This window comes from Melanotaenia boesemani, chromosome 19, assembly GCF_017639745.1.
Source record: "Melanotaenia boesemani isolate fMelBoe1 chromosome 19, fMelBoe1.pri, whole genome shotgun sequence".
NCBI classification, from domain to species: domain Eukaryota; kingdom Metazoa; phylum Chordata; class Actinopteri; order Atheriniformes; family Melanotaeniidae; genus Melanotaenia; species Melanotaenia boesemani.
The window spans coordinates 19,876,730-19,897,979 of NC_055700.1; the positions used below are offsets into that span (position 1 = coordinate 19,876,730).

The following is a 21,250-nucleotide window of genomic DNA, read 5'->3' on the forward strand; positions in this document are numbered from 1 at the left end:
AAATAAATAAATAAATAAATAAATAAATAAATAAAATAAAATAAAATAAAATAAAATAAAATAAAATAAATAAATAAAAAATCCTCTCCTTTTCCTGGATGCCCAAACAATACATTCCAGTATGGATGCCGACAAGCCAATCAGCAACAGCAGCAGCAGCTCCTCAGCCAACCATCCACCTGTGAACGTGTGACGCTTCATGAATATTAAGGAGCTCTGATAAAGGACCATTTCGCCTTTCTTGGATAAAGAACTCTTGGGGTGTTTCTACAAGAACCTGGGGGTCTAGAGGGCAGGCTGACTGGGAATATGTGGGTCTAGACAGCCTACTTGCTTTATAACACAAGGTCCCTTCTCGGAATTAAACACGCTTCGCTGGAGCCGCTTGTCCCCGCCCCCCCACAAGGCACAGCATCCGTCCTCATGGGCTCACACGCTGCGTGATCCACATCACAAACCGAGAGCGGTGGCGTTGCCGAGCCGATGGAGTAGTAGTACTACTAGTAGTGGGGGTTGCAGCTTACGGCTTCCACTTTTTCCTCCTTGGTCTTTGATGGAGCGGCCTTTTTTGTGGAATATCGCTTCATCCCGCAGCGGTAAGTGTGTGTGTGGCGCCCGCAGATGCTGTGGAGAGGAAATCAGAGGAAACGGGACTGTGTAGCTATTGTCTGTTGCTGAGGCAAGTTCGGACCTTAATCAAGTCTCGCCGCCGGAGTCTAATTAAATCAGCTTCGTCCAAGCTGGTGAGCAAAGCTTCAATGTCTGATTTCTATACCATTTCACTGAGGATCTACAGATAATGGTGTTTAGATTATTGAATAGCCTAGAATCGATATCGGTATTTGACTTGACAGACACCTGTCTCTAGTAGCAACAGTGACCACCCTCTGGAGCTTATTTACGCCCATACGAACATGAATCTTGAATGTGTGATCACCATCAGTGTTGTGCATCCCCACGCTGACAACAACAAACTAAGATTCGTGCAAAATGTGTCGCCACGGTTGCCGAGCAAAATGTGTTTTCAGTCCAGCGAAAAAATTTGTCCCGTCTCCCCACCCCCAGCACCAGAGGCTCATCAACCAGCCCCCTTTAGTCAAGCAGGGTGCAAAACGACTGAAATCCCAAGCTTATTAAAAGCCTTTACAATCGGTCTGGTGTAACCTTGAAATTAATTCACTGCTGCGTGTATTATCAGCCTCTCCGGATTGCTTGCTCTATCACCATACAGTCAGTGCGGTGCTGTGGGTTTGCTGCCTTGGCCTGGGATTTAGAAGAAAAGAATTTAACATATAGGTGAATTGTGCTGTAGAAATAAGTATGATTGAAAACATAGTAGAAAGGGATCTATAATCCTCATTAAATAGGAAAATCTGTTATGAATGTCTGAAAAGTGTTGCAGATTAAGAAACATATTACTTGCATATTACTGTGCCTACATGCCCACAGATAAACAGATATTTCTTGTTCTTCTGCTGCTCTTAACAGATTCTCTGCATGTTGCCTTTTGCACTGAACCATTTTTGCCTCCCTTGGCTGAACCCTGAACACAAGAACACATCACCCACCCAGAGAGGCACAGCAATTTCTAGCTGGAGCCTGAGACTTTGTGCTTTTTACTCCCAGTGTTTATATTTTACAGGTTGTACAGGCTTGCATGCAAATGGTATTATTCAGCAGACAGATGGCAGGTGGCTGAACATCAGGTGAGCCATTCCTTGGCTGTCAGTAGGATCCGCTTAATACTAGACATCTTTTGGACTATAGCCACAGAAAAAAACAAGTATGCACTTAATATGAGTGTGTGTATGTTGTAGTGTTATATAGTGAATGCATGCACAGCACTACATGCTGTATGTGATATTTTCCACTATATGTTATAGTAAAGGCATTTTTATGATGCTTCTGTGCCAGTATTTTCCTTTTTTTATTTTATTTTTTTATTTTTAACTCAGATACCATAACTGCCTGAGGTCATGATGACATCATTTAACTAAGTGTGGTGATGTTGGCTCTTGACATCAGCGTCAGTAAATAATGACTTTGATGTGGTATTTGAGATGAAGAACACCACTGCTAATTTCTGTTTGGTTAAAATTTTCATCCATTTGCATCAATAATTCTTGATTATTTTTAATGTTTGTGCTCCGTTACTTTGATGATCAGTTTAAATTCCCTGAGCCCTCTGCAGGATATAGTCTTGGCCACATTATGTGGTGCAGGGAAGCACTTTTAATAGAGCTGCAGAAGGCAAGATTTTAGAGCTAAAATATGCTTGCATTATCATCCTAAATCACCAGGTGAAGGACACAGAAGGGGCTACTTGCAGTATAGCAGAGCATCTGATGAAATTTGTTCAAGTTAAATTCAGCTTCAGTGTATGATTCCTGCTGTGGTGATAAACCAGAATATACACATTAAACTGAAGTTGCATCCTGATGAGAAGTGAGTGATTGCTGAGGAAAACAGCACACATCATTGTTTGCCTCTCTTTACTTCTGTTAATGGCTTCATTTAGCTTCATAATATTGATTTTAACACATGGGGGGGTCCAAATGTGGTGCAACTTAACTGGAAGGTGTAAGCAAATGTCTTATGTTATTAAGAAAAAGAAGAAAAAAGAAAAAAAAACACCAACAGACGGACATATTGCAGTGAAGCTGCAGAAAGCGGTGACCTCTGAACTCATGTCTGATATCCAACACGTCTCCTACTCGCTCCCATACTGAAGACTGGTTATTGATCGCATGCAATCACACATGCACACACACACACACCCTTTCCATGGTCCAATGCTAGTAGGAATTTGATTACAACTACGTGGGGGCAGTGGTATTAATGCAGTGGGGATGTCTTGATTGGGCAATAGAGCTGTCACTGTGATGCCTCATGGGAATGACTAACCCTCTAGGGTCAGATAAGGCTGACTCTGGAGACTGAGTGCCACCCCCCGCCCCCCCACCCCCACCCACTTTCTATGTGAGAAGCCTGGTACATACAAGTGCCCAAAAGGGAAAATATTTCAGTGTGATGAAAACATGGATCTACTTGATTTAAGGGTGAAACTATGCAGAGATAATTAGAAAAATTTATATTGTAAGTTAGAGCAAGTTTATAGATTGGCCTACTTTAAACAATGACATAGCATGGTGAATATCATTATTTGATGGCGGACCTCAAGGCTGATCCAAATAAATTAAGAACCTATGTTCGGACAAATTCACCACGGCTGCCTTTTATTTACATCTCTATAATCTTTGTGTGAAGCATCGTAAAGTGTGGGAAAGTCGGACACAGCTAAAATGATCTGTTGCTCCGTGTTGAAAGTGTTTGCAGACTGTCTAGCCTTCTCTCAGATCATTGGTAAGTCCATGAAGCCCCTCACTGATTGGTTGTAGTGCCATGCAACAGCGACAAAAATGGAACATTTTTCTATTTTCTTGTGTCGCGTCGCAAGCCCCGTGTGCACGTCTACGTAAACGAGCACAACATTTCACATGCACGAGTGTCGCCTATTGCTTGGCTGGAGGGGGGTAGCGATTTTCGTGTCATCACGCAGGTTCCACTGAAAATGAATGGAGAAGGTGCAGCGTCGTCTCCTGTGTGTCGAGCCCATTATACTTCAAAGTAACATGTTTAAGCATTTTTTTTCAAATGTGAATGCACCCTGGGATTATTTTGTGAAAGTATCACTTTGTTTCTGTGTGAAAGCCTTTAAGCAAGCTCTAGCCCAATTTTTACCATTGATTGGTAAAAAAAGATCGTCACTTCCCATGTGACTGCAATAAAAACAAAGTGGGACAAGCGGCATGTTTAAATTTACGGTGGGTTTTTTGTTACACCCCCACCTACAAGGTACCAGGAACGGTTGGCTGTGGAAACACAACTAAGTTCAGGGTTTACTGTATCAAATCACCCCGAACTGTCCTGTGGATGTCTTGGTGGAAAACGGGGCTTTTGACACCATAAACAGATGATGCTGTATAATGCTGGCTGTTCTGCACCACAAAGTTTGATGGTCAATGGTTTCAAAGATAAACCATTTTTTTTTTTATTATTTTTGACGGACTCACACATGAGCTGCCAGCTGTTGTGCAGACAGGTGAATTTGAACATCATTGTTTCTTTTCGTCTGCAGATTCTTGCTGTCAGTTGCAGAACCCCTGTGTGAGATGCCATAGTTGGTAAACCCACAGAAAAAGTGTTCTGTGCCCATTTTTGCAGACCAGAGAGCAGCACCCTAACTGAAACAGTGTGTGCACCCGAGTGTTGTGCTTCTATCAGTGCTGATCAAAGATAGTTGATAAATACCCTTAATTACTGAGTAGTTAGGACTGACTTCATGCTATGCACAGAAAAGCTGTTTTGCTGGGTTGGCTTCGTCTAAATAGATATAACTGGTGCATATAAGTTAACCAAAATTGTTTACAAACATTTTATTTTCTTAAGTTATAGCAACAAACTTTTCAGTAATTGACTTATGAGTGTGTAATTTAGCAGCTGTGCTGTTACTGCATGTGTCACTCTGTACATTCTACCCAGCACATGTTGTACATTGTCATTCACCACATGCATGCTAACTTGAGTAGCAAGGAATCAGATGTATCTGAGGCTGAACTACCAACCCAAGAGCCTGATTATGGTAATATGCAAATGCATTTCTTTTCTTAGATATTTGGATTTTTGCTGAATAATAAGAGGTTTGTGAAGTGGTCAGCAAAAACACCAAAAAACCTAAAAAAGCAATTCTCTGCAATATGTGATTACATTCTTTATAGCTGGGTGTACAGTATGTTTTGTAGGGAAAGCTTCACTAATTAGCAAACTTTTGTTCTTGTGGGTGGCAGAAAAAGATAAAAGCAGCTCCAGCTTTCTGTCTTTACATGTTGCATAACCAAAACTGATTCACAGGACATTTTTTTTGTTCCTGATTTTTAGTTGTTTTTTCTGCAGCTGCAAATTAACTGATGCAAGTATGACGACAAGCTACAATAACACAATACGGTGAGAATGTGAGAGCAGGGAAAGTTTTCTTTATCTCTAGCTGGGTCAGGGAGACGGTGAACGGTGTTGTGATGGTTCTGAAATAGCGAACACTCAGAGATCAAGAGTCTGTTTGATCTAAATATAGACTGAAATCTGGAGATGTTACAAGGCATCGTGAGAAAATCTTGCACTGCATCACTGAGCATTTAAAATATGGAGTGAAGTCTTGGGAAGACATGCAGTTTCCCAGCTAAGACATTTACATGAACTCACATGCAAATGACTTGAAACATTGTTTACTAAGGACACTTGTTGGATTGTAATGGAGCAGCCGCCACCCTGCTGTAATTCACTGCCCCAACTTAATCTGTGCTTTTAATTTTGACTAAGCTTAAGAAAAGAACAGTAAAAAAAAAAGAAGTAAATCTTGTGACAGATAAATGAGACCGAATTAAATTGAAGCATGAGGAGTCTGAGTTATGACCATTGACAGACTAGACAGTGGGCCCCTGGGCGCAGGCCTATAAGAGACCACCCACCCCTCCTTGTTGTGGTTATTCAGCATCTCTGGTTTAATGTGGCATAACCAGTCAGTTTGTCATGTGCGTTTTTTTTCTCATTATTTTTTGGTCATATAATTTTTCTTTGGTTTTCCTTTTCTTGGTATTTGTAGATATTTTGTCTTCCTCGGCGATCTTTCATTAGTTGTGCTTTTGCATCTCTTTGAAGTCATTTTCTTTCTTTTTCTAGTACTTTTGAATGGAGTAAATTCTACCGATCGCTTTTATCTGAATCTGTCCCAGAACTCTGTTTGGCTTGGAAACTGGGCCCTTGCTCTGCAGACCTGTTACATAAATCCCTTCGTTGGTGTCACATTGAGGCAAAATGAAGTTAAAATTGACTTGGAAGACAAACTGTAGACATTTTCTAAGTAATGGATTTTTATTACACTCCATTAAATAAATTTGCACTATGAGCATCTTTGTGACGTAAAGAAAATGGTTTATCTTTCTGTATTAGATTTAGTGTAATTTAAACCTTGGAGGTAAAAAAGAAATGAGAGAAGACATTTAAAAAGAAAAGCCGTACTTCCCAGAAGATATTGCACAAGTTCTTGTTTCCCCAAATGAAACACCTACTCAAGCATGTTTTCCACTTCACTTTATCTGCCTTTCATCCTCTCTGTTTCCTATATTGTGTCTTTTCTGTCTCTTTCTGTTTGTCATGCTCCTGCCCTGTTTCGTCTAACCCTCTGTAGCCCATGTCCTGCATGATACTCAGGTCTCAGAGGGGGTTGGGGCATTGGATTGTAACGATGGCTGTCGTTTTATGTTAGCTCACATATATTTGCATGTCTTCTTTTTTTAGGTTTGTGACTGTTGTTCTCTAAAACGACCAGAAAATGGAAGGCTGTGTTTTTGGTTGATGTTTAGACTTTGGCAAAAGTTGTAAAATATAGAGGCTTTGTGAACAAAGTAATTCATGAAAAAACAGTTTCACAGGGAATACTTTGAAGAAAGCTACAAGGGAAGATTGAAAACTATTTATAGCAGCAAAGATGCTCTGTTGGCAAGAGTGTTAGCCATAGGACATCTCTTTCTGTGTCTGCATGCTGTTGTGTAGTCAGCAAATGAGAGGTAAGAGGCAAAGCAACATGACATCTATATATCCTGTTGATCTATTAACCTTTTCCTCCATAATGACTCTATTGAAAAGCAACATGCAAACAAGTTGTACTGAGAATAATAATTAGTTGATGTAAATTTAAACGGTCTTTTTCTTTCTTTTCTAGAAAGATTAGTCTGACAGATAACAGCAGACAGCTGTTGTCATCAGATAACCCAATGAGCCAAGCTATTGGAAGAATTTCAGTTTCCTCCTTTGTTGTCATTATTTTGATCTCACATATTCATATTTAGAGACTAATCTGAATTTGAATTTATTTGCATGTGTAACTTCCGTCCAACATCTGTTTCTCTAGCCGAGATAATGACAAATTCAGATTTTCAAAATAGCACTTATAATAACTTTGTTTCTAAACACCTAATGATAAAAAATCTAAATGTAAGGCTGGAAAACTATCAGAAACTTTTTAAATAAAGAGGATAAAAGGTTTTTGGTGGATTATGTTCACAACTGTGACAAGGTATCTACAGGATACGCCCAAAATCAGCTTCTCTCGCCAAGATAATGCCAAATCTGGAGTTTTCATTCACCATTGGATTACATTCACTTGTAAACTATTTAACAGCTTATTACCTCAACTAGCAGCTAATGCTAAGGCTGTGGGTCTGCCATATTCAACAAAAAACTAATAACAGGAAGTGACATCACCACGCATGCACTCTGAAATAAAGCCGCTAACGGAATGGTACCTGTAAATGTAGACAACGATCTCAGTGTTTTCTAAGAGATAATTATCTGGGAAAGGCTTTAATATTAAAAAATATAGTGTTGTTACATAAATATCTGTAAATGAGTCAGCATCTTATGGAATCAGATTTAATCTAAATCGACTTGAATCACACTGTTGTGAATCTAATCCATTCAGGAAATTATTCACGCAGCACTTTTCAGATCACAGATAACGTGTTGACGTTAATAAAACCCACGCAGAATATTGGATCCATTTTAAGCTGTAGTACAGTTCAGAAATGACTACAATGACGGTGGATTCAGTGATGGACATGCAATTCTCAGTATAGCAAGAGTGTTTCCATCTTTTAGAGTAAAAAAAAAAACCACATATTAGTCTAATCAGGTGGCTGAAGCAACATATTTTCAGACGGTTGTTCTCTGTCTGCTGCGAGCGCACCTTGAAGTAGATCTGAACACAGGAAGCATGTTGTGAGAAATGATGTACCGTGGTGTAAATAACACAAAACTGTTTAGATTTAATACAAGGACAAAGACTGAAGATGTTCTAGAGGAAACATAACCTTTAAGCATCATTATTTTGACTACATGTTGCATCTTGCAGTTGGTAGGTGAAGCTGTTCATATCACAACTTTGCATCCTGGTTGTAAAATATAGAGCCATTCATATTTTGACGTCATCCCACGTGGTCCTCCATCTCATGTTATAAATATACTTTATTTCTTTATAAACAGCAAACCAAATTGCAATATTTCTCAGAATAAATCCCAATTAGATTCTTTTTCAAAACTGTTCAGGCCTTGTCAGACCTACTGAAATCATTTTTTTTTTCAAATAAATAATCTGAATGACTCTCAATCAATTTAGTGGAATCTTAAAATATTGAAGCTGTGCAACGACTGCATGGGATCATGGGAAATTGGTGTTCAGCAGGAATTTAACCTTTTGTAAATGCTACCTCTCTTGAACTGTTAGAGGGCTTTGGACATTTAGCTCTTGCTACACTTAGTCTTTCACATGTTCATGTTCACACACCAAGGATGTTTTTTACATTAAGATCTGATGCTCAGACCACATTCAGAGGTGCTCTGTGTAGATATGGGCACATTCTTTCAGCATTTGAACATCAGCTGTGTCCTGAGCTAATATACCATCATGGAAGCATCAGGTTTTCTGTGAGGCCTTTTTTCTTTAAGATTCAGTGAGATTCGATCACAAGTTGTTACTGAAAATGCATGTGGAGACACAGTTTCATACCTGATGTGAACTGGCATACTTAAAGATGTTCAACTTGGTGTGAAGTTGGTTATTTAAGCACACTTCATTCTGGATCTTTTAGCTCAAAAATGTACTTTTTTGTTGTGATTGGTATCCAGATTGTCAGTGCTGCTTAAACATTTTGGCATTTGTCAGAGTTCAATAAGTGTTGTGGCTATCTTCTTCAAGTGCAGGAAAAGAAAAAGCTACACCAACAGCATGCCCAGCAGTGATAACGGGATGATAATTCATTTTCCTATGCCTGACTTCCAGCTCTATCTTGAACTCTGCCATTATGACAGGTAATTCATGCTCAGCACAATCCGGCAGAACAACTTAGCTGGAGACGAGGAGATGGTCATTCAGATTAGATATTTCTGGGCTCAATATTTCACAGCCAGCTCCGGCTGTCTCAGGTTGGAGAGCAGTCACATCTAAACAAAGTCATCACAGCTGAGTGGCTGGGTGGAAGAGACACTGATGAATCCTGACAAGGTCTTCGGGCTGCTCGTGTGATCAGCTTGCCTTTGGGAAGATGATCCGATCACCTCTCATCTAACTGTAGTTAACTGGCTTAGAACTAGAACAAAACTGCTGCTTAGTTGTTTTGAAACATCTTTAAAAAATAGGATAACCTGAGGCACCACACAATGTGAAATCATATTAAGATTGTGGTAGTGTGACCCTGTCTAGTTGTTCAGCGCTGTGACTTCTCAGAGCTGTCAGGCTGCTCTGGTGTAAGCGAAATAAATGAATGTGGTGCAAACTCTTTGACACCGAGTGCAGTCTGCTTATTTTTTTTTATTTGAGTCATCTGTCACCAAGCCTCCAGTGAAGTCCACAGTCAAACTTTCACATTGACATTTTTATTTCAATCCATTACCCCTGCACGGTTGCCCTCAGAACAGCACAAAAAGAAAGGAGAAAAAAGCTGCATGTTTTTTAAGTACCTTTGAATAGGCTTGTACAAATTTAAAATGTCACTACACTTTGAGCATCAAATAGGCAGTAATTTTCTGCACATCACAAGCTGATAATTTCTAGAAAGCCCTGATTTTTAGAACTTTCTGGTAGCGAATATATTGAAAAGTCATGCAGTTTACTTTTACTGCACCACAGGTGACTGTGTTTTCTTGTAAAACAAACTCATTAAACTGACAAGGAACATAATTAGCCTAAAACACATCTCACCACACTTTCATCCAGATAGCAGTGTCAGCAGTGTCTTTATGTTTGCAAGGCTACCAAGTACCTTGACTTCCTTAATTTATTTATTTGCCTAAATACAAGGAGTTTTCGAGCAAAGCCAAACTAAAGAAAAAGTGGGCAAAATTGTATCACAGGATGTTTTCCTAGGTTAACAGTGGTCTCAAAGGCAAAGAAATGAAGTAAAGTCATCATAGGGAGTCAAATTTGTGCAACTTTGTCCAGTTATATCTGTGCTGCCACTTCATACATGTGTATTCACTCCAGTTGTTATGAATCCCAAAAATAAGATCTGGTGCTACCAGTTAACTTAAGAAGTCATAAAATGGGTTAAATAAGACCCACTGTTTGCTATCTAAGTGTACACCAGTTTCAAAAGGCCCCGAGGTCTGCATCACTACTAGGCAAGGGAAGATGGATGGTGCAAAATGCAGGAAAAAAACTTGTTTTGATCCTCCAGAGATTTGAGACTGGGATGGAGGTTCACATTCGAGCTGGGACAATGACAAATAAGCATACTGCTAAAACAACTCATGAATGGAGAATGTTTAAATGTTTTGGAAATGCATGGTCAAAGCCTTGAGTTCAATCTGACTGGTAATTTCTGGCATAACTTGAATATTGCTGTATACCAGTAGAACCCATCCAACTTGAAAGAACTGGAGCATTTTTCTTCCTTTCTTTCTTTTTTTTGTATGTAAACATCCCAGTGGACAGACCTGCCAAGCTCAAAGAATCATAACCTGAGAGATCTACAACTGTAATGGCTACTACTGACTTTAGAAAGATGAATATGTATGCATGTATAATCTTTTGTGTTTTTGTTCCCTTTTTTAGATTTTCAAGATTTTTCTATTAGACAAGCTTAATTTCAATTTAATTTCAGTAATTTTGACTTCTTTGTAGATTATTTTAACATTAAATCCTGATAAAGTCCATTGTTTTAAAGGTTGTGGTAGAAAAAAAAAAGGATAAATCCTTTTGCTAAAACTGTGTGTGCCCACAAATCCCATCATTTTCATACTTGCATTCATTGCATTTGTGGAAAGCTATTATATGTTATAGTAGTGTTGCATAGTTTCTCTTTGGCTGTTCCTTATTTGCACAAATTCAATGTGTAGGTCAGAGGTTTTCAAACTTTTGATTGTGTTGTATGTGGGCCTGTTAATTGGATACATTTGCAGGTCACCTCTGTCACTCCCCCCCCATTCACTTCCCTAGTTTGTACTTATTTAACAATCTAGAAAAGAAATAAAAACAGCACGACTCCTATGTAGCTGTCTCCTCCATTGTAACATATCTTTGTTGAAAAATTTAGAAAGTTTTTATTTTTTAAGAAAGAAACTTGCAGCCAAATGTCACATGTTGAGCAAATCTTTGCTCCTTCCTGCAGAGTCTGTCACCTTGTTCCTCCATGCAGGAAGTATGGTACAGAGAAAACACTTCCCCATTACATTGCTGTTCAGATTAAATTACAGGAGTGCTCCAAATTAGGGGGCAGCTAATTTAACCAAGTAGCTGTTGCTACTGTTTTCTATTCAGTGGCAGAGAAGACAGGGAGCAGCTGGCATTGAGTGTTAGAGAAAAATGGAGTTATTCCCTCTCCCTCAAGCTTCTTCTATACAGTCTTTTTTCCACCCTTCTGGCTGTCAATCAGGGTTTTTGATGTGTAAATTTCTACCATTCAATGCACAAAACCAGCGAGAACAGATTCTAAAGGTAGATCTTATGGTTAAAGAGTTAGCTTTTTTATGTGTGCAAAATAACCTACTGATTTTAAAAAAGGCACAAAACAAACATATGTCTTTCTATGTGTTGCAAAAATATCACAATATTATTTTCTACAATTATTTTTCCTTTCGTTATACATACAACATAATGCCTTCATATTTCCCATCTCACTCACACCCTTAACTAGTGCTGGGTATTGTCACAAATTTCCTGAATCGATTCGATTCACAGCAAACTGATTCGATAGATTTCGATTAAATTTGATTCGATATTGATTCATTTACAGCTAATTGCAAAACACCACCTATTTTTTTTTATTCCTAATGAATATGAAATAGATTCTTAGATAACTATTTTTATAAAACAGAGTCCATTTACGTGACAATCAGAATCAGTTTTCTGGGAGTAATCAGATAATTGTATTAATCTGATCGGACGCAGCTACATGCATTTCTGAAATACCATAACAACACAGTTTTTTCCCCAAATTCGCGGCCAGAAATGCTGTGATGAAAAAAGACAAATAAAAAAAAAACCAAAAAAAAAAACCACTCAGGACAAAAAAATGAAAATGTTTTAAATGTCCTGATGAAACCGTTTCATCAGTGGAGTTGCTCTAAATATTCTTAAAGTTCAGATCTCAGATAAAGTGTTGATGTATATAAAACCAACAGAGAATATTGGATCAATTTTAGGCTGTAATATGACTCAGAAATTCCTACGACGGTAGATTCAGCTTGTTCAGCTGTGCGCGTTCCCATGACGACCATAATGCTATTGGCGTAACACCGGAGCAGATAAATAGCATCGGACTGTTTAATTTTGATAAGAGGATGAAGTGTAAGCCTGTTCCAGAGGGAAATGACTTAAAATGACCATATTCGATTTATTTTGAAGTACGTATGCGTGGTAACATCACTTCCCGTTGTTGAGCCTGGCGGCGCCCGCAGTCTTAGCATAAGCTGCTAATTTAAGCGGTAATCCACACTGGTGAATGAAAACGCCTGAATTTGTCAATATCTTAGTAAGAGAAGCTGATTTTGGATGGAGGCGAAACAGGAAACCAGTTGTGTGTACATGCTAAGATCTTGCAGACTCTTAGTAAGTCAGGTGAGAGTAGGGTCAGGTCACCGGAAAAGAGGACGTATAAAAAAATCAATCTCCAAGATTTATGAATTGATATTGGATTTATTAAATTTGAATTAATTCAAATTGATAAATCTTTTTTTTTTTAATCCAGCCCTACCCTTAACCTTGTTAGGTGAACAAGTTGAAGAGAGCACTGAAAAGACTGCAGTTTAGTCCATTACATTTTCTACTTAGTAAAACTGGCTCTACCAATATGTGGAGCACACCTGCAATATCGCAAGCTAGTCATTTTCTCTGCTTGCAACAAGAAATAGCAGCCTGACGATTCTGTACTTTCTGCTTAGGGGCTTTCTTAAGAGACAGTTGCTTAAAGGGCTTGACGCTATACAACAGCAATGCTTTACAACAGTGTAACAAAAAAAAAAAGCGCCTTGTTTTGCAAATGATCGTGAAATGTATCAGTGTATCTATTCATATGGAAGATGATAGCTCAATGAAAAATTCTTGTGGCTTTGATAATTATAAATTTAATTTCTGTGTAAGTTTAAAATAGTTTCATGGCCAAGTCCTAGGTTGCACCTAGCACAGACCCAATGCCCATTAAAACTACTGACATAACGTAATGTTGGCCTACTGTAAAATAAAAATTAATTTTGTCGTCTATATCAGTTTCCAGTTTTAGGCAAATAGAGAAGCATCTCATAGATGCTGATGGCTGGATGATTGAAGCCTGACTTAATGTTTTATCTTTTGCATCAAATGAGTTTAAAGGTTGATTTGATGCCTTGGATTCAATTTTAATGGAAGTTATATTTATATATATATATATATATATATATATATATATATATATATATATATATATATATATATACACACAAACAGATATATATACTCAACATGGACCAGAGGAAGCAAAGGAAAGAGTTTTCTCAGGAGATTAGAAAGAAAATTATAGACAAGCATGTTAAAGGTAAAGGCTATAAGACCATCTCCAAGCAGCTTGATATTCCTGTGACTACAGTTGCACATATTCAGAAATTTAAGAAAATGAAGCATGTGAAGAAAAGAACACTGTCCCTACTGTGAAACATGGAGGAGGCTCTGTTATGTTCTGGGGCTGCTTTGCTGCATCTGGCACAGGGTGTCTTGAATCTGTGCAGGTACAATGAAATCTCAAGACTATCAAGACTAGAGAGAAATGTGCTGGCCAGTGTCAGACAGCTTGGTCTCAGTCGCAGGTCATGAGTCTTGCAACAGGACAATGACCCAAAACACAGCTAAAAACACCCAAGAATGGCTAAGAGGAAAACATTAGACTATTCTAAAGTGGCCTTCTATGAGCCCTGACCTAAATCCTATTGAGCATCTTTGGAAGAAGCTGAAACAGCCGTCTGGAAAAGGCACCCTTCAAACCTGAGACAACTGGAGCAGTTTGCTTATGAGGAGTAGGCAAAATACCTGCTGAAAGGTGCAGAAGTCCCATTGACAGTTACAGGAATCGTTTGATTGCAGCGATTGTCTCAAAAGGTTGTGCGACAAAATATTAAGTTAAGGGTGCCATCATTTTTGTCCAGGCCTGTTTCATGAGTTTATGTTTTTTAAATAATTCTGTTGAAGCATGGTTGAAAAGCAAAGTCTGACTTTCATATATATATATATATATATATGTATATAAACTAGACTACACCACTGTATATATATATATATACAGTGGTGTAGTCTAGTTTATTCTAGTGGGTATACTCTGATCCCCCCCACCCTCATACATCATGTCCTGGTGTAACATCTGTCCCCCAGCACCCTTCCCAAAGCAGCAACTGCTCATACATGTATACTTTGCTAATGAGCACCACAGTAATTATTAAAGTTTGCATCCACACATAACTGAGATCATGATAGACTGGTTATGTGTCATCTAAATGTAAACAACACAAGATGAATAACAGCTATTCCGTTCCTTATGGGGATCCTTCGCACCAGGAGCTTTGCCTGCTTGGACTGGGGTTGTTGCCGTGGTGATCACCCTTGTCCCAGTGGCTGGGGGTTCTGCACTGCAGTCCTACAGCTGTGATGTGGACTCTGGCCTGCCCTGATCTGGCTGGTTGCTGTGCTGGCCTCTGTGGAAATGGGTGGGCTGGCTCTTGGTGTGATCGGATCCCCAAGATATTGTTTCCTCACAGCGGCGTCAAGCCAGATGTTTGTACTAAGAAACAGAAACTGTGGAGTTCCTGTTTGTGTATTATATGAGGAGGGGGGACGGCTCTGTTTGTGCATATATGTGAATGTCTGTGTGACTGTGAGAGAGACAATGATGGGTGTGTTTTTAAATTGCTGTCATATAGTGTGTGAAGGCTTGTTTTACTTTAATATGCATACATTTTTTTCATCATATAAAGCACTTTGTGTTTCCTTTGGCAAGAAAAACGCTTTATAAATGAAGTTTGATGTGAACTGATTAACAGCTGCACTTTAATTAAATACTGAACAGCCACTGACAGAACAAGACAAATCCATTTTCAATAAATAAAAATTCATGAAAAAATATAGAGGCAAACATTTCACTCTTGGATTAGTTTGAATAATGAGACAACCACACATAACACACATAAGTTATTTATTTAATGGTGTACAAGGTGTTCTTATTAATGGACATTTAAGATGTCTTCATTTTTATTTAACCATAATAACATGCTAATATAGCTTTAACTTTGTACATTTAAATAGTTTCTACCAGCTTTAAATTTCCAACATTTACCTAACTTTCCGTTTCTCCACTCTAACCAAAGATGCCTGTTTTTAAATTCCCCTACCTGACTCTCACTCCACAAGACCGGCCAGGTCGAAGTCTCTTCTACAGGCACACATACACACACACACACAGAAAGAACAGCAGTATGAAACCACCACTTTAGTTAGCTAGTTTTAAATAATTTAATATGCCAATCACCTGCTGTTTACCACATGAATTCCACTCACCGGGGCCCCGTTTCAAAAAGCTGGTTAAACAAACTGAGTTTAAAGCGCAACTCTGGGTTGACCAACTCTGAGTTTTCACTAATCCTGCTTTCTGAAACGCGGCCCAGGTTGGACGACAGCGTCGGGCTCTTCTCCCCGCCCGTAAGTGTATAACTGTAGTGTCCCCCGAATCGACAGTGGAAATAGCACCAGTAGCAACATGCTCACTGACACACGGAAACAGTGTGATTTGACTTTGTTTTCTTTTCATGTTTTTTCTCTGCGTTCCCTCTCCATTAACTACTCATACCGCCCAAAAAATCTCTTTCCTCTTCTTTTTCTGCTGCTGCTGCATCTTTTTCTTCCTCTCATCCGCCATTCTTTAATTCACAGTTGTCTAGCAACCAGCCACCAGCTGTTAAGGAACGCAGGTCAGGATCAGGACAGACGGCCAAGCTGCTTTCTCTCTGCGGCGGCTCAAAGTCACTTTTGACGGAATTCCTCATGGTCTAAACGGGCCGGCTTCATGGCTAATTTATGACCAGGAAAGTGAAAGTTATGTCACAAAACATGTTGATACGCATCTTTAAGCCTCTTTTTAGTGGTTATACGGAAATTTTTGACCTTTTCTAGTGGGTATACGGCGTATACCTGCGTATCACGTAGACTACACCACTGTATATATATATATATATATATATATATATATATACACTAAGAAAATGTAAGAAAAATACTGAATACTCAAAAGAAAATGTATTTTAACTGCTGACAGTTTACACCTAAAACAGACTGATCCATGTCTATATCTCTTGATGTTTTTTCAGAACCCCTTAAATTTATCTTATCATATAATCTTATTAAATCTATCTGTTAAAATATCACTTCTTATTTAATCAGTCTGGAGCTGCAAATACCTTTTGGAAGTATTGCAGGAGGATTTTTTGTCCATTTTTCTTGTATACAACATTTCAGTTGATCACTTGTGCATGCTTGCTGTTGTGAGAATCTCCTTTTCATATTTGACATTAATTTTCCATGTGGACTGCAGGCAGGTCAAACACAAACACTCTTTGAACCAGACTGTTGTAAGCTGTACGGAATGAGGTCTGAATCTGACCTGTTTTTAACTCATGAGAAATGTCTTAATTTTTGCATATGCCTCTTCGTAATTCCATTTCACACTCATAAGGCTGCATTAATGTCACGCCCACACATATGCAAATCACCCATGCCATGAAAACTGTTGGACCCCAGTATGATCACTGATCCTGGTTTTTGCACCTTGCACCAGAACTTGTCATATTTTCTGAACAGAGCTCAGATATGGCTTCCTTTGTTAACTATTATAGAACTCTTACCTGTTTGTATGATAAAAATAAGCCTTTGGTAGATTCCTTTTATACCCAATGCTGACACCCTCACCTGTTACCAGCGTATCTTGTCATCACAGGATCTTCTGCAATAGTATTACAAGGGCATTTACAAATAAAATTATCTTTCTTTGACCTCTCCCCATTTTGTTTTAAATCCATTGCTTGCATCAAACTTTTAAGTTGTTCTCATCTTCTGTAAACAATGAAGTTGGCTAGGGAGGTCATTGAAAAGAATTTCTTTGTATTTGTGTAATTTCAATAAAAAATATAAGTTCATATCACTAGATTTAGTTTAAATTAGGTTTTAATTGGAACCCCATTAGAAAAGTTGAACATGAAAATTTACTTTTTATATTAATTTACCAAAGTCAAAAGTATGGCATGAGGGTGTAACTTGTTGAAGTTGATCTTGTTCTTAGTTCATACAAAGTGCTCTATTTATATATGATGTGAACAACACTTTCTATGTACTTTGTACAGTTGTTTGACCAGACTTATTTACAAAGGCTTTACTTGGAAAGGAAAAAAATATCTCCCATCTAGTGACTCCAACTTTTTGAGGTGTTTTTCTTGTCCTGTGAAGTCATTCATTTCTAAGACACCACTCTTTTAAAGCAAATTTAGATAGTTCCAAAAACATTCTGGACACACTTTCCCATTAAAACTAATGGATATATGTGTCCAAACTTGACTGATAGTGTATTGCTGCTCAGTGTTGAATATGACCGGGTTTTCATTGGATCACAGATAAACACTCACAGTTGACAGTATGTTTTCTGACTGGGTTTATATATAGTGAGATGCAGAAATTATGGAAAATTCTAATAGTTTTTTTTTTTTTTTTTTTTTTTAACGAGAACTGTTAAACACACTGTATCTTGGAATATCAGATGTAAAGCATAAATGTGATGAATGTGATCAGCATGGTCATTTAATTCTGGTTACTTTTTTAAACCACAAAACAAAAATGACCATCTGATTTCCTCTCTGTAGCTGGTTTCTTTTCTGAACACTGATTTAACAAATCACTTAGTCAGTGGAAACTCATTATACTTGTTAACTGAAATGGATTGCATAGATTCTAGCAGTAGTGTTTTTATGGATTTTTTTTTTTTCCTTTTTTTGACAGGGAGACTTGCAAGTCTTTCAGGATTGCAAATCTTTCAGGGGGAATGCTTGCAGAGAGAACAGTGAAACCATCCATAAACTGGAAAACTTCAGTTCAACCTCAGCTACCGCTATCTACTCAGCTGAAGTGTCTTTGAACGGGAGAGTGAGTTTCCTCCAGCTCAATAGTGACACTGAGTTTAGGTCTGCGCTGATCTTCCTATAAGGGGAAGACAAAGATAAACTGCAAGTATACAAAAATGGCACTTGCGTTGCCCGAAGACACACATTCGCAGTGCTTCAGTGATTTGTAACTGTCAGTGTTTCATAACCGATATTTGTTTTTCTGGAAATCAAGTGAAGTGCCAAAAGAGCTGTGGAACTGAGTGTCAGATTGTTGCGGTCTCATGTCAACTTGAGCAGCTTGGGTGGAGAGTTAAATGAGATGAGACAGGCACTTAAGGACTGATTAGACCTGCCAGCATCATTGGCTGACCATGTCTGATGACAGAAGGGCATGGAAGTGCTTGATTTTAAATTAGGAAGCGAGCTGGAGACTAGTCAAATTTAGCATGAGGTTTACAGTTAGCAGATGTAATGTTTTATTCTGGATGATAGTTTGGCCAGTGCATTACCTTCTAGTACCATACTTAAGTTATCAACATGAAAAAAAAAAAAAAAAACTGATGAAGTTTATTATTTTAACTTATAACTGAAAACATTCAAGTTGCAGGTGTGTGATGACTTTGCAGCTTCAGCGCTGATCCAATGTTCTTTTTTAAGTGTGCAAAGGAAGTTGAGCAGTTTACTTTGAAGCTTTTCTCTGCAGTGGTATCACTGGTGCTTGTTGGGGATGTAAAAGAAGACAGAATAAGCTTGAGGAATTTTGAAGTGAATAGAGATTTACCATCTTCAGTGAAGCTGTTTGGATGACAAAGCAATCTTGGAGTTTTTTTTTTTTTTAAGTTAAAGAAGCGGACTATTCTGCAGTGACAGCTTTAGTCGTTTGATCTCTTCCTAAATGAGCTGCAATTTCTTTGCTGAGAAGAAAACTAAAGGCAGACAGATCCTCTAAAGAACAACTGGTGACAGCTGCAGTAAAGATTGTTGTTTGTGGCTGCAGAGGATTCTAGACAATGTTTAGGAAATAATTGCATTTATGCTAATGTTTGAGCCCCTGACAATGAGGTGAAGTTCTTAAAGCCTTTCATTTTTTTGTTTGTTAGCATTGTGCATTGCAGTGATGATAAAACATCATTTTTGCAGCCCTTGTAAACAGCTGAAATGACTAAAACTGTCAGTGTCAAAGGTCATCATCAGCGTCTAATGTCATGTTATAGAAGTTAGTTGTAATCACATAGTACATGGGGAACATACAGATGGGGTGTAGTTGGACTTGCTCTCAACCAGGCTAATGAGCTTTCAAGCTTATCCAATCACTTACCTTTAAGTGACATGATCAGGGAAGCCCCTCAGAAAGATATTCTAGGGATTAGGCCTTGAACACACAATTTACAACAAGATGCAGAAAAACATCTACTAATCCCAGTTAAGATTTTCTGAACTAAGTCAAAATGTTGACAATCCATTATTGGTCTCTTCTTTTTTTTTATTTTTTTATTATTTCAGTTCTATATTGTCATTTGCTCCCTGATTATATTTGTATTTGATATATTTTTAAAGTTTGCGTTCTCATAGATCCTCCCTCTCTCAACACTAAACATAGATTACAGACATTAACATACTTGTTCACACTCACCTACTCTGACAGAGGCATTCTCTCCCCACTCACACACACCCTGTTCCTGAGGTAGCACAAGGTGTATACATGTTATTTTTTTTATATTTTTTCTTTCTTTATTTCCTGTTTTCCTGCTTTTTATTTGTTAGAATTTATGTTTTTCTTCACTTCTTTGGTGTGTTAGTAGATTTTTAAAATAACTTTATTTGGATTTTATTATTGGTGGTTGTTTGTCATTGTTGTCATAATTATGGATAGCTTCAGTCAGTTATATATATATATATATATATATATATATATATATATATATATAAACACAGAAAGTCCTTCTTGTGACTTTTCAAAACTTTTTAATCTCTTGCGTCTCATGCAAATGATTCATATTATCATACGATAAACCTAATTGTTATTTAAGTTCAGTGTGCAGGCTTTTTAAAAGCATTTTTTTCATAAAGCTTTTATGAAATTTTTATTGCAGATATTGGCATATTATGACAACACCATTAAAATGGTGTCAGGTCGGTCGTTCTGTCATCTCTTTTAAACTGTACCCTCTTATGAAAAATATAACCTTTTTGTCAGAATTATTGTTTTTCATGAGCAGTTTTAAAGTTCTTACTATTTTGTCTTTGCCCTCACTGCTATTACCTTTAAACCCTGTGAATTTCTGGTTGCTTCTGCCACCCTTGTCCTGTGCTTAGTAAGTCTTAAAGAAGCACTACAGAACTGTGGAAGATTTTCGAAGTGATGTGCCCCCTAATGACAATTAATGCAGCATCCATCCTGCATCCAACGTGTGCTGCAAGCTCTGTACAGTAGTAAAGTCAGTCCAATCTTCACTCCTGCCTTATCTCTTGCTCTGTCCTGTTCTCTTTCTTCCTCTGATACTGTCCACCTGCATTTCTTTGCTAAACCAGCCTTAATGTGCCTTCAAAACTGTGTTGCTATCCGCTTGCTAGCTTGCTTGCTATGACAAGGGAAAGTGTCACCTGGCACCCTGAAAGCAAAAGTTATGTGAGGTTTCGGCTCCAGAAATGTGTGTGATAAACGTGCCACCAAACAGGACAAGAACGCAGAGTTTTAAGGTCAGAAAGTTACATGGTGGAAACTTTAAAGTTTGAACTGCTCTGCTTAGCTCAAAGTAAACAGGAGAAGTTTTTTTTTTTCATGTAATCAGTTTTTATTTTAGTATTGAACATGACTCAGCCATCCCTCCAGTGGATAAAATCAGCAACCATTGTTCGGTAACAAGTTTCACCTGGTAAAACAAAAATGATATAAAAAATAATAAAGAAATAAAGAAACGTATTTCTGGAAATTCACATGCTATAGATTTTCATTTTATCTTGGCTCAACGAAACCTCTCCCTACACTGCTCCCACATACTGACTTTATGACTTCAGCAGAAATGGAAACTTTATT

At 38.0% G+C, this 21,250-nt stretch overlaps 1 protein-coding gene and 1 long non-coding RNA gene across 4 annotated transcripts in view; one reads left to right on the forward strand and one right to left on the reverse strand.

The window, feature by feature from the left end:
* The first annotated feature begins 225 nt into the window (after positions 1-225).
* The window catches only part of plppr1 (phospholipid phosphatase related 1), a 55,005-nt gene continuing 33,980 nt past the window's right edge, over positions 226-21,250 (forward strand). Inside the window, exons 1-2 of one of the 3 annotated variants that reach the window (XM_041970767.1) lie at positions 3,549-3,559; positions 12,533-12,534. The gene's annotated coding sequence lies outside the window, so the exon portion shown is untranslated. The other 2 variants (XM_041970766.1, XM_041970768.1) reach the window with 2 other exon arrangements.
* LOC121630473 lies at positions 14,610-15,646 on the reverse strand. The gene is made up of 3 exons (XR_006008535.1): positions 15,626-15,646; positions 15,460-15,500; positions 14,610-14,766 (listed from the first exon to the last, which is right to left on the reverse strand). It is a non-coding gene; the product is annotated as an uncharacterized LOC121630473 (long non-coding RNA).